This window comes from Cricetulus griseus, chromosome 2, assembly GCF_003668045.3.
Source record: "Cricetulus griseus strain 17A/GY chromosome 2, alternate assembly CriGri-PICRH-1.0, whole genome shotgun sequence".
Lineage (NCBI taxonomy): Eukaryota > Metazoa > Chordata > Mammalia > Rodentia > Cricetidae > Cricetulus > Cricetulus griseus.
Window position 1 is genome coordinate 67,289,086 of NC_048595.1, and position 17,078 is coordinate 67,306,163.

Here is a 17,078-nt window from a genome sequence, read left to right on the forward strand (position 1 = left end):
TCAAGGTAGGTACCTAGAAAAAGGAACTAAGGCACAGACAATAAAGGAAGTCTTATTAGCTTATTCTTGTTTTAATGTAACTCAGTACTATTTGCCCAATGTTGGCAACACCTACAGGAAAAGGGCTCTTCCATATTAAAGTTCAACCAAGACAATGCACCACAGACTTGTCTATAGGCCAGTCCATGATTCATGCCCTTAATGCAGATTCCCTCTGTCCAGATATGCAAAGGCATATGTCAAGTTGATAGTGACTAACTAGCACAGTTAGGAAAGAACAAAAACACTACCTAGGATCCCAGTGTGTGCATCCAAGCAAGTCAGAGTTGGCAACCCAGGTAATATCTCATCAACATGCAAATCTCATGATGGGTCCAGAAGGGAACAGAAGTATTTACTGGAAGGAAATTTTTGGAATTATTTATTAAACATGGGAGGAACTATTAGAGTAGAGAAACTGAAGCAGTGTGATAAAACAAGTAAATATATAAAGGTGAAGACAGCCTGAGTTCTTGGCCTGCCTTTGGTATGCATCATGGCATATGAGGCAAGGAACACCAGAGGCCTGAAGATAACAAATCTGTTCTACTTACACTTCATTCCACACACAAAATCATTTTAAATATGAAACGTTTTCAGAGAATGGTACTAGATATGATTTTGCCTTCAATATATGTGTGTATTTTAACCCAATTCTGTAACTTAAAATCACCAGGCTTCAGTCAATATACTTTTAAAATGAGGATAATAACAACTCACTCTCCTCTGAGATACTATGGGGATTTAAATGGGCTAATGCTCTAATGCTCTTGGTTTAGTGTCTGGCATTAGTAAACTAGCAAGGCAGAGTGACAAGCCATAAACATCACAGTAATCACACAGGCATTTGAATGAAAACTTAAAAGAAGATTGCACGACAGTGGGTTCACTGATGCATTCTTTAATGTGTTCTATTTTCACTCAGAATGCTAGTTAAAAGGACACTACTCTGCACCTCTGAAGCACTTATTTCTTGTTTTCCTCAGGTGAAAGTGACATTTATTTGACATGTTCAGAGCATCTCTGCATATATTTGAAGCTCCAACTTCCGTTTACATTTTCCTTCCCTTTATTTCTCTTTGGAAGGAGACAAATTGATCATGTTCTTTCACGAAAATTGAACCAGGGACACTTTCATTTAGTTCACAGATTACATTATATTTTGGAGTTGAAGAAGACCCAGAGGTTTTCCTGCTTGTTATTTTAGGCATTCATTATATTATGCTCATCAGATCTCTCTGAGTACATGAGCACATTGATTAAAATAACAAAAACGATTAAAGCAATATATCAAGTGGCAAGGCAAATTTTCCATTGAACTTCCTCCTTCCTTTTGAAGACAGGTATTTAGTGCTCATGGCACAACTTTTGCATAAGGAGTTCTTTTTTTTTTTAGAAACAAGCATCTTTTACATGTCAGTCCCACAGGGGGAGTTCTAACAAGTAGGAAACAGTCACAAATGCCCAGTGTATAAATAGCAATTTAGAAATGATTAGTCCAATTGTCTCATTTTCCTTAAGAGTGATCTTCACAGAAATCAGTCTTAGCCTCTGCTATAGTTCCTAAAAGTCTCATTACTAAGATTATTTCACAATCATATGGAGTGAGGAATGCCTGCAGTAATTCTTGCCTCATTTTAGTGAAAAAAAGGAACAAGGTGTTTGTCAAAATATTTAGTAGCTATGTCAGCACAAGTATACCTCTATTGTTACTCAAGGTGATATAATTATCTTTTTCAGACAGCATGCACTCAATGAAGAATTACACTTTTAAACTCTTAGAACACCATCATACATATACAAATAGTGTTTACATATGTAAAGATTTTAGAACAAGGCAAAAGCTAAAAGCTTAGCTTTTCTTTAAGTTTATTTTCGTCTATTTAAACATTCAAAATTAACACTACAAAGTGTTTTATAAACACAGACACATACATACAAACATACATATAAACACAAACATACATATATATATATATATATATATATATACACACACACACACACACACACACACACACACACACACACACAAATGTACATGCACATGTTAGCACAGACTCAGAAACATCAAAATGAAAGGAAAGAACATGGCAAGAAAGTCATTGTAGCAAGTAACTTGCTAGAGTCAAACTCTCCATTAGCAATTGGATATGCAGCCAATGCACTGTCATCATCCAGTAGTATTACTTGGGAGGTGGTATAGCTTTAGATAGGTGGCAGATGACAGATGACATCAGGAGCTGTTGAAGGGAAGACTTGGGAGTCTCACTCAATCATACTTTGCTCCCTGGCATCTATGAGGTGAGCCACTTGATCCTGCCTTCATGTACTATGCCACACAAGCCCAAAGCAGTATGTCCAAGTGACCTTGAACTATAACCTCTAAAACTTGGTATCCTGTTAATTATCTAGTTGTGTGTTTTGCCTCAGTGTCATAAAACTTACCAGCAGACCACTGATGTGTCCACAGCAATCAAACTGAAATTTAGTTTTGAGGAGAAAGAAAGACTACTTTTTTAAAAAACAGAGCAATTTTCAGGATGTTTCATTCATGATAATTTTTCAAGGGCCTAACAAGAACATCCCTTTAGACAATCATAATCTATTGCTGAATAAATGTTCTTTAAATGTAATAATTTTGTGAACTCTTGGACTCTCATATAACTTTGGTGAATCATTGCAAGTTGGCATGTAAAACTGAATGGGAAAAGCATAACCAAGAAAGACAAAATTGCTGTTTAGGGGGCATGTGTAGATGAGCAAGTGAAAGCTTTGTAACTAGGGAAGAGTTATACTAGCTCCTCCATAAATATGAATTTTAAAATGATATGGTGACTATTATTTTTCTCATAGTTTAAAAGCAGACAAAAAGTGGAAGGATACTTTTTACATAATTTGTGAAGAAAGTAAGTGATTGTTCTCATTTTGAAAATAGGCTGAGGATGTCTGTCTTCTGTGCTACAGTTACTAAGCTTATTTATGTAGTTCTCTTTGCATGGCTGCCTTCCTACCTCAGACCCTCTTCAGTGTGTCTCCAGTTCTTTACTCAGCTGGTTCTGTCTTATCAATCTTGTATCTCAGTTTGTTTCTTTACTAACAACTTAATTTCCCTCTTCTAAATGCAAGATTCCTTCAAGGACAGCTTAACCAAGTCTTTCTTATAAGGGCCCAAAATAGTGTTCTGCACTAAGCAGGTGTTTAGTGTGTTTGCTAGTGTGTGTGTGTGTGTGTGTGTGTGTGTGTGTGTGTGTGTGTGTAATTTTGTGAATGGTTTGGTAACATTTAAGGCAGTACTAATTGGAAAGCTTGAAGATTACTGGCTTATATATGTTATAGCATTTAGGCATTTATGTTTATACCTAGAACAATAAAGGCATCTCTGTTTAAATTTCCTCAGTCTATAGTAAAAGTAAATCTTCTCACAATTCTGCTATATTACTTTTTGAAAACATCATATACTTTTATGTCTTCATGGTTAGCTTTATCATGTTCTGTGACTCCAGAATGTTTTCCAATTTTTCTTCCACTTTCCCTCACTTTCTTTCTCATTTAACTCTCAACAATAATGGTTACTACATGAAACATTATGGGCCAGTTCTCCAAGAATTAATGGCATGTTTTATTCACCATTGTGTAGCATAGTAATACTCTACTTACATTGTAAATAACAAAGATTGCATTCTGTCTTGTACATAAACTACACAAGTAGTTGGCATGGCTATCTTCCCTATTAAATTGCAAACTAGTTGAAAGTAGAAATGATAATATTTATCTTTGTGCTATTAACAATAGTTAGGAGAGTGGCTGGATTACTATGCTCAGAATTAATAAAATAAAGAATTGAACTAAACTGAAATGAATTTAAGAGTTCTTGAAATAGAGTAAAACAATCAGAAATTGGTTTGTGCATTGCAATGTAATATATTCTGAATAATAAAGAATATGCAGGGCTTTGATGGGACATACCTTTAATCCCAGCACTTGGGAGGCAGAGGCAGATGGACCTCTGTGAGTTCAAGGCCAGGCTGGTCTAGTGAGTGAGTTCCAGGACAGTCTCCAAAACAATACAGAGAAACCTTGTCTCAAAAAAAGCAAAATGACCCTTTCCGCCGATTTATCACAACGAGGTGAGTGACCCCCTGCTCTTACCCAACTCCTGTCCAACTCGCCATTCACCCAGATCTCCCCAGGCCTGTGCCTGCTTGAAGTAGACACGCCCAGGCAGGGAGGAGCTCCCTGAATCTGGGTACAGGCCACTCTTCCTTCCCTTTCTGCCTACTGATCACAGCAAGGTGAGTGACTCCCTGCTCTTACCCAACTCCTGTCCAAAGTGCCATTCACCCAGATTTCCCCAGGCTTGTGCAAGCTTGGAGTAGACACTCCCCAGGCAGGGAGGTGCTCCCTGAATCTGGGTACAGGCTACTCTTCCTTCCCTTTCCGCCAACTGATCTGCAATGAGGTGAGTGATCCACTGCTCTTACCCAACTCCCTTCCAAAGTCCCATCCACCCCGATATCCCTGGGCCTGCTCCTACTTGGGGTAGACCTGCCCAGGCATTGAGGAACTCCCAGATCCTGGAAACACCACACTCTTACTTCCTGTCCCGCCCCCACATACCTGACACCTATGGAGGCCTAACTCCTTCAGAGTGAGGACACTACCAGGAGAGGCAAGAGCATCCAGAGCTTCGGACATTGAATTCCTGGCCCACACACACTAGTGGGTAACAAGAGGAGATAGAGAGACCCAACCTGCACTCACTGGAAAAAGATATCGGAAGAAGACAGAATAAGAACTCACTCAACAACAGAAAGACCAATATGACACCACCAGAATCTAGAGACTCCACTGCAGCAAGATCGAAAAGCCCAACACAGTGCATGAAGAAGAGATGAACCTCAAAAATTATCTCAGCAAGATGATAGAGACCTTTAAAAAGGAAACAAGAAAATTCCTTAAAGAAATAGAAGAAAAAGCAAGTAAAAAATTACACGAAATGGAGGAAAAGACAAACCAAAAAATTCGAGAAATAAAAAAATCTCTTAAAGAATCCAAAGAAACCCAAGAAAAAACAACCAAACAAATGAAGGAAGCTCTTGAAACAGTTTAAAGCATGAAAGCAGAATTAGACACAATAAAGAAAACATAGAATGAGGCCACTCTGGAAATGGAAAGACTGGATAAATGATCAGGAACTAAAGACATGAGTATAACTAATAGAATCCAAGAGACAGAAGAGAGAATCTCAGCTATTGAAGACTCGCTAGAGGATATGCATTCATAACCAAAGAAAACCTCAAGTCCAACAAATCCCTAACACAAAATATCCAGGAAATATGGCACACCATGGAAAAACCAAACCTAAGAATAATAGGTATAGAAGAAGGTAAAGAAACACTGCTCAGAGGTACAGAAAACCTATTCAACAAAATCATAGAAGAAAACTTCCCCAATCTAAAGAAGGATATCCCTATGAAAGTACAAAAAGCTTACAGGACACTAAATAGACTGGACCACAGAAAGAAGTCCCCCAGACACATAATAATCAAAACACCAAATCTACAGAATAAAGAGAAAATATTAAGAGCAGCAAAGGAAAAAGGCCAAGTAACATATAAAGGCAAACCAATCAGAATCACACCAGACTTCTCAATGGAAACTCTGAAAGCCAGAAGGTCTTGGATAGATATCATACAAGCACTAAGGAAGCATGGATGTCAACCCAGACTACTGTACCCAGCAAAACTTTCAATCACTATAGATGGAGAAACCAAGGTATTCCATGACAAAAACAGATTTAAACAATACGTATCCACAATTCCAGCACTACAGAAGGTACTGGAAAGAAAACTCCAACCCAACAAACATAACTACACTTACAAAAACACAGGCAATAGATAATCTAATTTTACCAAACACAAAAAGAAGTAGGAGGGCAAAATCCACACACAATGACACCACCAACAATAAATCCAAAACAAACAAGAACCAATTAACAATGGACATTAATATCCCTAAATGTCAATGGTCTTAACTTACCCATAAAAAGATATAGGCTAACAGAATTTTTCGAAGACAGAATCCATCCTTCTGCTGTTTACAAGAAACACACCTCAACTTCAAAGACAGGCGATACCTCAGAGTAAAAGGATGGGAAAAGATTTTCCAATCAAATGGGCTCAAGAAACAAGCTGCTGTAGCAATCCTATTATCTAAAAAATTGGACTTTAAACTAAAATCAATCAAAAGAGATGAAGAAGGGCATTTCATACTCATCATAGGAAAAGTCCATCAAGATGAAGTCTCAATCCTGAACATCTATGCCCCAAATACCAAGGCACCCACATTTGTGAAAGAAACATTACTAAAGCTGAAACCACACATAAAACCACATACACTTATAGTAAGTAGGAGAATTCAACACCCCCCTTATGCCACTAGACAGGACCACCAGACAGAAACTTAACAAAGAAACAAATCATCTGAAAAAGTTATGACCCAACTGGGGTTAACGGATATCTATACAGCATTCCATCCAAACTCAAAAGAATATACCTTCTTCTCAGCACCACATGGCACCTTCTCTAAAACTGACCACATAGTAGGCAGCAAAGCAAACCTCCATAGTTACAAAAGAATTGAAATAACCCCATGTATCTTATCAGATCACCATGCATTAAAGCTAGAATTCAGCAACAATATGAATGGCAAAAAACCTGCATACTCTTGGAAAATGAATAACACCCAATTGCACCATTCCTGGGTTGAGGAAGAAATAAAAAACAAATTAAAGACTTCCTAGAATCTAATGAGAATGCAGACACAACATACCCAAACTTATGGGACACTCTGAAAGCAGTGCTAAGAGGGAAGTTCATAGCACTAAGTGCCCACATGAAGAAACTGGAGAAAAGTCACATTAGAGAATTGACAGAACAAATGAAAGCATTAGAGCAAAAAGAAGCAAACTCACCAAGGAGGAGTAGACACCAGGAAATAATCAACCTGAGATCAACAATCAATAAAGTAGAAACTAGGAAAACATTACATAGATTCAATGAAACAAAGAGTTGGTTCTTTGAGAAGATCAACAAGATAGACAAACCTCTAGCCAAACTAACCAAAAGGGAGAGAGAGAGAGAGCATGCTAGTTAACAAAATCAGAAATGAAAAGGGGGATATAACAATGGACACTGAGGAAATCCAGAGAATCTTCAGGTCATACTTTGAAAACCTGTACTCCACAAAATTTGAAAATCTAATGGACAGTTTTGTGGATAAATAACACTTACCAAAATTAAACCAAGATCAGATAAACAGTTTAAATCGACCCATAAACCCTAATGAAATAGAAGCAGTCATCAAAAGCCTCCCAACCAAAAAAAGCCCAGGGCCAGATGGCTTCACTGCAGAATTCTACCAGAAATTCAAACAAGAGCTGATACCAGTACTCCTCAAACTGTTCTGCACAATAGAAGCAGATGGGATATTGCCAAACTCAGTCTATGGGTCTACAATCAATTTGATACCTAAGCCACAGAAAGATAAGACTAAGAAAGAAAACTACAGACCAATATCCCTTATGAACATCGATGTTAAAATACTCAATAAAATATTGGCGAACCGAATCCAAGAACATATCAGAAAAATCATCCACCATGATCAAATACCTTAATCCCAGGAATGCAAGGATGTTTCAACATATGAAAATCCATCAATGTAATCCACCATATAAACAAACTGAAAAATAAAAAGCACATGATCATCTCACTAGATGCTGAAAAAGCCTTTGACAAAATCCAACATCCCTTCATGATAAAGATCTTGGAGAGAAAAAGAATAACAGACACTGAGGTCTGCAATTAATAAATGGGACCTCCTGAAACTGAGAAGCTTCTGTAAGGCAAAGGACACAGTCAGTAAGACAAAACGACCACCCACAGAATGGGAAAAGATCTTCACCAATCCCACATCTGACAGAGGGCTGATTTCCAAAATATACGGGATCAAGAAACTAGTCACCAAAACACCAAACAATGAAATTAAAAAGTGGGGTGCAGAACTAAACAGAGAATTTTCAACAGAGGAATCTGAAATGGCTGAAAGACACTTAAGAAAGTGCTCAAAATCATTGGCCATCAGAGAAATACCACTCAAAACAACTCTGAAATACCACCTCACACCTGTCAGAATGGCTTAAATCAAAAATACCAATGACAACCTATGCTGGAGAGGATGTGGAGAAAAAGGAACACTCCTCCATTGCTGGTGGGAGTGTGAACTTGTAAGACCACTCTGGAAATCAGTATGGTGGTTTCTCAGAAAAATGGGAATCAATCTACCTCAAGATCCAGCCATTCCTCTCTTGGGTATATAACCAAAGAGTGCATGTCCATACAACAAGGACATATGTTCAAACATATTCATAGCAGCATTGTTTGTAATAGCCAGAACCTGGAAGCAACCTAGATGCCCCTCAACTGAAGAATGGATAGAGAAAATGTGGTACATTTATACAATTTATACTACTCAGCAGAAAAAAGCAATGGAATCTTGAAATTCGAAGGCAAATGGATGGAACCAGAAGAAACCATCCTGAGTGAGGTAACCCAGTCACAAAAGGACAAACATGGTATGTACTCACTCATATATGGATTTTAGACATAGAACAAAGGTTTACCAGCCTATAATCCTCTTCATCAAAGAAACTAGGAAACATGAAGGACTCTAAGGGTAAATAGACCCCAGGAATGGGAAAATGGCATCAACTCCTTAGCTAATTGGGAGCATGAGGGTAGGGGAGAGGGTGCCGCCACAATAAGAGTACAAGAAGAGGAGTAGAGGAGAGGAAATGGAGGAGCAGAGATATTGAGTAGGGGGAAGAATAGAGGAAAAAGAGAAGGATGAGAGATACCATACTAGAGGGAGCCACTATAGGTCCGAGAAGAGACCTGGAACTAGGGAGATCTCCAGAGACCTACAAGGATGACATGATCTGACAATCCAGGCAATAGAAAAGAGTATAACCTAAAAGCCCATCCCCTAAAATGAGATTGATGACTACTCTTTATGCCATCCTAGAGCCCTCATCCAGTGGCTGATGGAAGCAGAGACAGACATCCACAGAAATACACTGAGCTGAAATCTGGAACCTAGTTGAAGAGAGGGAGGAATGAAGAGCGAAGGGGTCTGTACCAAGTTGGAGAAATCCACATAAACAGTTGGCCTGTACAAGGGAAAGCATATTGACCCCAGACGCTATCTGGGAGGCTAGTACAAGACTGATCCAGCCCCCTGAACATGCATGCCAATAAGGAGGCCTCTGCACTCCAGGGAGCCTCTGGAAGTGGATTAGCATTTTTCCCTGGTGTAAGAAGGGACTTTGAGAGACCATCCCAAGTGAAGGGATACACTCTGGCCCTGGACACATAGGGAAGGGCCTAGGCCCAGCACAGGAAGATTTGGTGGACTTTGCAGAGCCCCTGTTGAGAGCCCTACTCTACCTGGGGAGTGGTGGGTTGATGGGGTGGGAGGTAGGTTGGAGGTGGGATGGGGGAGGGAAGGGAATAGGCTTGTGAGACAAGCCTATTCCCTATCTTGAATATATATATATACATATATATATATATGTATATATATATATATATATCAAAATGAATTAATGAATCAATAAATAATATAGTTTATGTTATATTAGTCTATATTTTTAAATTTACTAAATATGCAGGGGACAATTATAACAATTATACTGTTAGACGTTAAGGAACTTTTTCATAGTATAAATAGGAATAAAACTGGTACAAATCATATGAAGAGCATTCTTATAAAAGACTGTGATGCATTTTAAATTGACATGATCTCTTCAAGAAATTTATTGACATTGTTATGTGGAAAAACTTATACAGAGTTTAGCTGTGAGAAGCTTGCAATTAAAGCATAGATAATAGTGAAAATACATGTGCAAACTGAATTTTTCAAATAAAGGCTTGGGTAAAGTTATGACACATGACCTGCTTTATATTATAAGGTAAAAACTAAACTAAATAGTTTATACAAACCTAGATTCTAATAGTCTCTAAAATTAAATTTTTGGTAGTAGTTTATTTTAGATGATTTTTCTTTCCTTGTTTGCTTAACTAATTTTCTGCTAACATGTGGCATTATTACTTTACAGTAAAAGGATATAAAATAAATTTTTAGTAAGTATCTTCCTGTCAATTTCCCAAAGTCTAAATGTTGTGTTAAGAAGGAAGAATTAAATCCTCACATGAATATTTATAAGGGAATATTCTTTGTGATTAGATGTCCTCAAACTCCTGTGACTTTGTAGTTGCTCCTAGAAGTGACCTTACCTTTCCATAGCTTTTCAATTCTTGGAATTTTTTTCGATAATCCATCAATTCACTTGGCTTTGCTGAAAACAGATAGCTGAGTATGGGGACACTGTTGTGTATATTCATCACTGGCAGTAAGAAATAGTTCCTCCAATTCTTCTCACATAATTTTCAGTGTGTTTTGACAGAAGGAATGATGATTCTTTCTGGGTTAGACAGAAAACCACAATACACTCAGGAGGGTAGCTATATATTTTGATACTTGTACAATATTGGATAGGCTTATTTTCTCTTTGTTATTTATTTTTCTATGTATGTCTAAAAACTATGGCCACCTTATCTTTGAGTATGTATACTATTTATCTGAACCTCTTAGAAAGAACTTGTGGTATCCCAAGGTATCATAATTTCTCTGGGAATCTTCAATTTTCCAAACTCTTTAATTTATTACATATATCTAGCATTAAATGAAGTTATTTTCCACTATCCTCTATGAGCTTCTAAGGTTTTTATTGATTTCTTTGTCTCATTATTTCTCCTTTCCTTATATATAATAAAATATTTCAGGAAGATAATCTTTTGGCATTAAATTTTTATGTTAACAATGACAAAGCAAAATTATACTAGGAAAAAATTAAGTAGCTAAAGAAATCTTTTCAAATAAGTATATTGAAGTAAATGGAGGAGACAGAATTTAGTCCAAACTAAATTTGGATGACACAAACATGAGGTGCTGTTCAAAAAAATTCCATGTATTTGATAATTACCTTTATCCAAAGGAAAACTAAAGTTCTCATGTCTTCATGGAAATTTGTAGGCTTTTCAAAGTCCTCTGAATCTTCCCACATAGACAGAGGGGCAGGCAGTACATGGCTTCATGATTATACTATTATCATGATTATACTAACTATGAGTTAGGATACTCTTAACTCTTTCAAAATTGTAGTTCTGTGTGCCAAAACTGATATGCTATTTCAAAAAGATTTATATATCAGAGAAGCAGAGAAACAATTTTAATGACAATTCTGTAGAAATGTTAAAAAAAATGATATTAGATGGCTAGAGTAGGAAAAATGCTTGCTTAAAGCTTGGTGCAACCATGGAAACACAAGAAAGTCCTTGGTAGCTTTCAGTAATATTTACTTTTATTTTGTGATCCTATATGGCATGAAATGATAAAATTGAAAAGAAATATTTCTGTTTGTTTTTATGTATAGTTTTTACATAAACTACACATAGAAGCCTCCTTGTGGGCACTGTGATATAAAGATCATCAGCTCTGGTTTGAACTTACAATTAATTTTCTTGAGAGCATAAAAGTGGGTGGGAGGTTTCTATAACTCAAACATGACAGAAATGGAAACTAAGTTCAGATGCCCTGTCCTTTAATGCTGTCTATCATTAATCATTTACACATATAGAAAGTATGACTCAAGTAAGTTACACTCTCAGTGCCATTAATAACTAAGGATTATAGTCCTTACTTCTTGTAAGAATATTCCTAATTTTCTTGCCTTTTCTACAAAAGCTAATTTTGCTCCTTAAAATGATTTTGTTACTGACAGTTCTGGAAACATTTCACAAAAATGTTTGCTGAGAAAAAAATCTGACTTTTATTTATTTTGTGTTATGACTTAATAGCTTGAAAGCTATATAAGATGTGTTGCTGTTTTATGTTAGGTTCTCCTGGCATTTCTTTGGAAAATGAAACAAAGAGAAGAAAAGACAAGACAAAGGGAAGACAAGACAAGAGACAAGAGAAAGAGAGTAAGAGGCTGGTAGGATGGGGCCGTCACAATTAGTTCCACTAAGTGGGATAGGAAGCTCAAAATTCAGACTTGATCTTCAATGTTGTTTTTCATGATGGGATAGAGAATAGTTAGTTACACATGGAAGATGATGCAAGATTAAATGTAATTTTTCCTAGAAAATTTGAACATGGTGTTGGTTAAGTGGTATTTCTCTAGACAAGAGCTATTTCTCAAGAGATGAGAAGCTTACTGATCAGAGTAACCTACATACAGTTACTGGAATCTAATTCTTGTTAATGGATATGGAATAGAAATGGGTTGTACATTACTACAGTAATATTTGTTTATATATTTAAATAGAGAGAGCAATAAATATTTGTAAAGAAATCATTATAGTCAAATATGTGTAATCTGTTGTTTCAACTCTTTACTTTAGACTCTAGATTTATCTGAGATTTTTAAGAATGTTTATTTTATGGAATGAAAACTGGCTTAGTGTTTAAGAAAACTGGCTGATTATGTACAGGACCTAAGTTTGATTCACAGCACCCACATGGTATACCATAACCTTCTGTAATTCCTGTTACAGATTTGATGTTTTCTTCTGAAATCTTTGACAACAAACACATACATAGATGCAGGCAAAACACACATACACAAAAAAACTATAGAAAGTCAGTATTACACCAAAACCACCACCAACAACAATAATAAAATTGAGAACTACAGACCTGATGGATATTGGTATAAATATCCTCGATAGCATACACACAAATGGAATACACACTCACATCAAAAATATTATTCATTATGACCAAGATTGCTTTATCAGAGAGATACAAGCATTGTTCAACATATACAAGTCAATAAATGTAAAAAATTATACACATAGACTTAAAAACAAAAGTTAAATTATAATCTTCGCAGAGGCAAAAAGTGTTCTTTACAATATTCAACATCCATCATGATAAAAGTCCTATAGAGAGGCGAACCAGGGGAAACATATCTGGTCATAGTAAAAATTATATATGAGAAGCTCTCAGAGAACATTATCCTAAATAGAAAAAAGCTTGAAACAATCCCATGGAAATAAGTGACAAGACATGAATGTCTACTATCCCTACTAGTATTCTTTATTGTGCTCAAAATAGCAGCTTAAGCAAGATGGAAAGGGAAGGAAATTGAAGGCAAACAAACATGAAAGGAAGCAATCAGATTATTCTTATTTGCCAATCATGGGACTTTATACATGAGAAACCTCAAATATTCTACCAGAGAACTTCTACAAATGACCAGGATTCTCAGCAAAGTGGTAGGGTACAAATCAGCTTACAAACCAATGACTTTCTTATACAAAAGCAACAAATTCAAAAGGTAGAGTTTATGGGCATATTAGTACTCAAACAGACTCAAAGGAAATAAAAGATTGAAGAGTAACATAGCAAAAGAGTGAAAGGCCTTTAAAATACAATTTTTACGTCTCTGTAGAAATAAGTGGAGAAATGCACTATAAAAATGTGGGAATTTCCTGAGCCAAGACACACCGGGATGGACCTAGGCACTATCCCAAAGGATATGATAGACTCTGATGACCCCCTATGGACGGCCTCACCCTCCCTGGGGAGCAGAAAGGATATGTGATAGGTAAGGTTTTAGTTGAGGGGAATGGTAGGGGAGGAGGGGTGAGAGGCAACTGGAATTGACATGTAAAACAATCTCATTTCTAATTCAAATAAAAAAATCTGCAAAAAATGTGGGAACAACCTATGATAATGAATTAGTGGAATTGATATTTTGAAATGATCAGGCCATTTATTAATTTTGTGTAATATAAACTAAAATCTTCTTTTCATTTTTCATAAATATAAAAGGGGAAAAAGCTATACTAAATATTCATGTGGAAGTCATAAGAACCTGGATAGCTAAAACAATATTGAGGATAAGATAATGCTGAAGGGATTACCATTCTAGACCTCAAGTTATATTACAGAACATTAGTAATAGAAGGAATATGATACTGATGTGAAATCAGATATGCCGACCAATAGGACAAAATTGAAGACCCAAAATGAGAAGACCCATATTATTACACCTGCCTTGATAAACAGGCTAAAAAAAACACTGGAGAGTAGTCAGAATCCTCAACAAATGGTGCTGGGAAACTGATCTACATATGGAGAAGAATGAAATTGTATTGGTTCCTACTACCTTGCACATACAAAGAAAACTACATAAATAAAGGACCCATATGTGAAGCCAGAAATACTAGATCTGCTAGAAGATAACATAAAACATCAGTACCCTAGATGATATATGCAAAAGCAATACTTTCTGAATGAATAGGACTCCATTTGTCCACAAACTAAGGTAAAAAATTAACAAATGTAATCTGATTAAACTAAAAGTCTTCCATATAGTTAAAGAAACCATCAGTCAAATGAAGAGGAAGCCCACTGAATGGCATAGAATACTTTCTAGTTATACATCTGATAGATGATTAATATCCAGAACACAAAACAAAGTAAAAATTAAAATAAAAAATCCAAATAATGCATTCACAAAATTGGATACAGTTGTGAACACTAATTTCATAAAAGCAGAAATTAAAACAATGTTAGAAAAACTTCAAGATTTCATCTTAGTCCTTGGGAATGGCAAAGATGATATATAACAGCTGCTAGAGAAAGGGTGGGGGAAAAGAGCATTCCATTTACTGTTGACCAGGTTGTAAAGTTGTCTAGCTATTCTGGAAATCATCATAGAGCATTCTCAAAGAGCTAAAAATAAATCTAGTATATGACCTTTCTATACAACTATGTAGCATACTACAAATGAACTCAACATATCTCTCAACATATGTTTGTTCAGCCATGTTCATTGTCACTCTATTGACAATAGCTAGGAAATAGAAACAACCTGATATCTTTCAGCTTATACATATATAATGGAAATGTACCACATATGTACTATGTAATACTATTCAGTTGTTAAGAAAAAATGAGATAACAAAATTTGCAAGTGAATAGATAGAACTAGAATACACTCTATGGAATGATATAACTTGGTCACAGAAAGAAAGTATCATGTGTTATTTCTTGTCTATATATCCTATCTCCAAATCTTCAAATGTGAGTATATAATTTAACTGAAGTAAAAAGGGATCATGGTAGGAGGCATTAGGTATGGGAATATCAGGATTTAAGAGACTAAAAGGGTGAACTTGGAAAAATGGAGGGAGTTTAATTATGGAAGACAGAGAGGGGTAATCACAGAGTCTTCATTAAAAAAATAGTGAAACCTGAAGTTCTTTTTGGATTTTACATTATATGCCATTAATAAGCTGAAGCAGAATGCTAATTGAAGAGCAAGGAATCTTCAGAATCTGTTTTATATGGCCATCATTTACTTGTTAGAGATATATGCTGTGAACTGCTTTCCTTATTAAATAAAGTAACATTAACTAGTGCATTGTAGAGCATTGTACAGGTAATAACAAGTCCTTTGCTTAATTTCAGGGGATGAGTTTAGGTCAAATGTTTCCCAGAGAGCTAATAAAGCAGCCTTTCTGGGGATGTTGGGTAAGGTGTTTCTGATTTGAATAATTACTTAAGGAGCACCTTTATCAATATGAGAAATAGCCATCCAAAAAGATAAGGGTCCTAGCAGATGAATGCAGGAAAGAGGAAGTTGGCTTTTTTACCCTCTGTCATAGATACGATTAGTATTAATGTGATGAAACACTATTACCAAGAAGAATTTGGGGAGGAAGGAATTTGTTTGACTTACACTTTTGCAGCATGGTTCATCATTGAATGAAGTAAGTACAGAAACCTGGAGGCAGGAGCTGACACACATCATGAAGGACTGCTACTTATTGGTTTGCTCTTCAGTGCTTGCCCAGTCCTTGATCTTACAGAACCCAGGACCAACATACGAGAGTGATATCTTCAACAACAGGCTGGACACTTCCACATCAATCATTAATTGATTAATGATTGATGTGGTGAAAGGTTTGACTATACCTCAGTGTTATGGAAATATTTTCTCGATTGAGGCTCTTTTCTCTGATGAGTTTAGTTTATGTCAAGTTGGCATTAAACTAACTAATATGCTCTCAACTTTTATTCTGGGCTGGTCACCCATATCTAATCCTTGAAATTCACAATTGAATGTATATTATAATTTTGTATAACTTATAACATGGATTATAATGAGCTAATAACAATTTAATTTATATTATTGAAATCTATCCTTTATTTACACCCCTCCCCACACAGAGCTCTTTTCCTCTAGGAATCTCTAGCTAATACTTGCATGGTTTTACAAATGATGGTAAATATAATAATTTTGTTCTTATTATTATTGAAATAACTTAAAATAAATATAATCTAAGCACAGAATTATAAACACTAGTTCTATAATGGTTGATAGTTTGAATTTGGAGTACTGGTAGTCACTGAAACTGCAGTGGAAGCAGCATATAGTCCCAGATACTCAGATACAGTGGCAGGAGGACTTCTTGAATTACTATGTTAGAGTGTATACATTAATTTCAACATCAATATTGTGATTTCCTTGCATTAGGGACACCAGATTGCCTAAGGACAGCTAAAAGGTGATGCAAACCAGGTAGGCAATTGGTTGGGTCAAATGTCCTGCATTAATATTATATTTACTGATTGGTGAAAGCAACATATTTCTGTTTATATAATATGAAAATTGTTGGTTAACTTTCTATATTATACCAAGTTAACCACTGAGAACTAGATCCTAAAATGTTAGAGAAAGAAGAGAAAGGGTGGAGAGAATGAAAATAGATGGGAACAAGGAGAGTGAGTGAGAGAGAGAGAGAGAGAGAGAGAGAGACAGAGAGAAACTCTCAGTGTTACAAACTTCATGAGGCACACATGACTATACAAAAACTTGGAACAATTTCAGAAAAAAACATTTT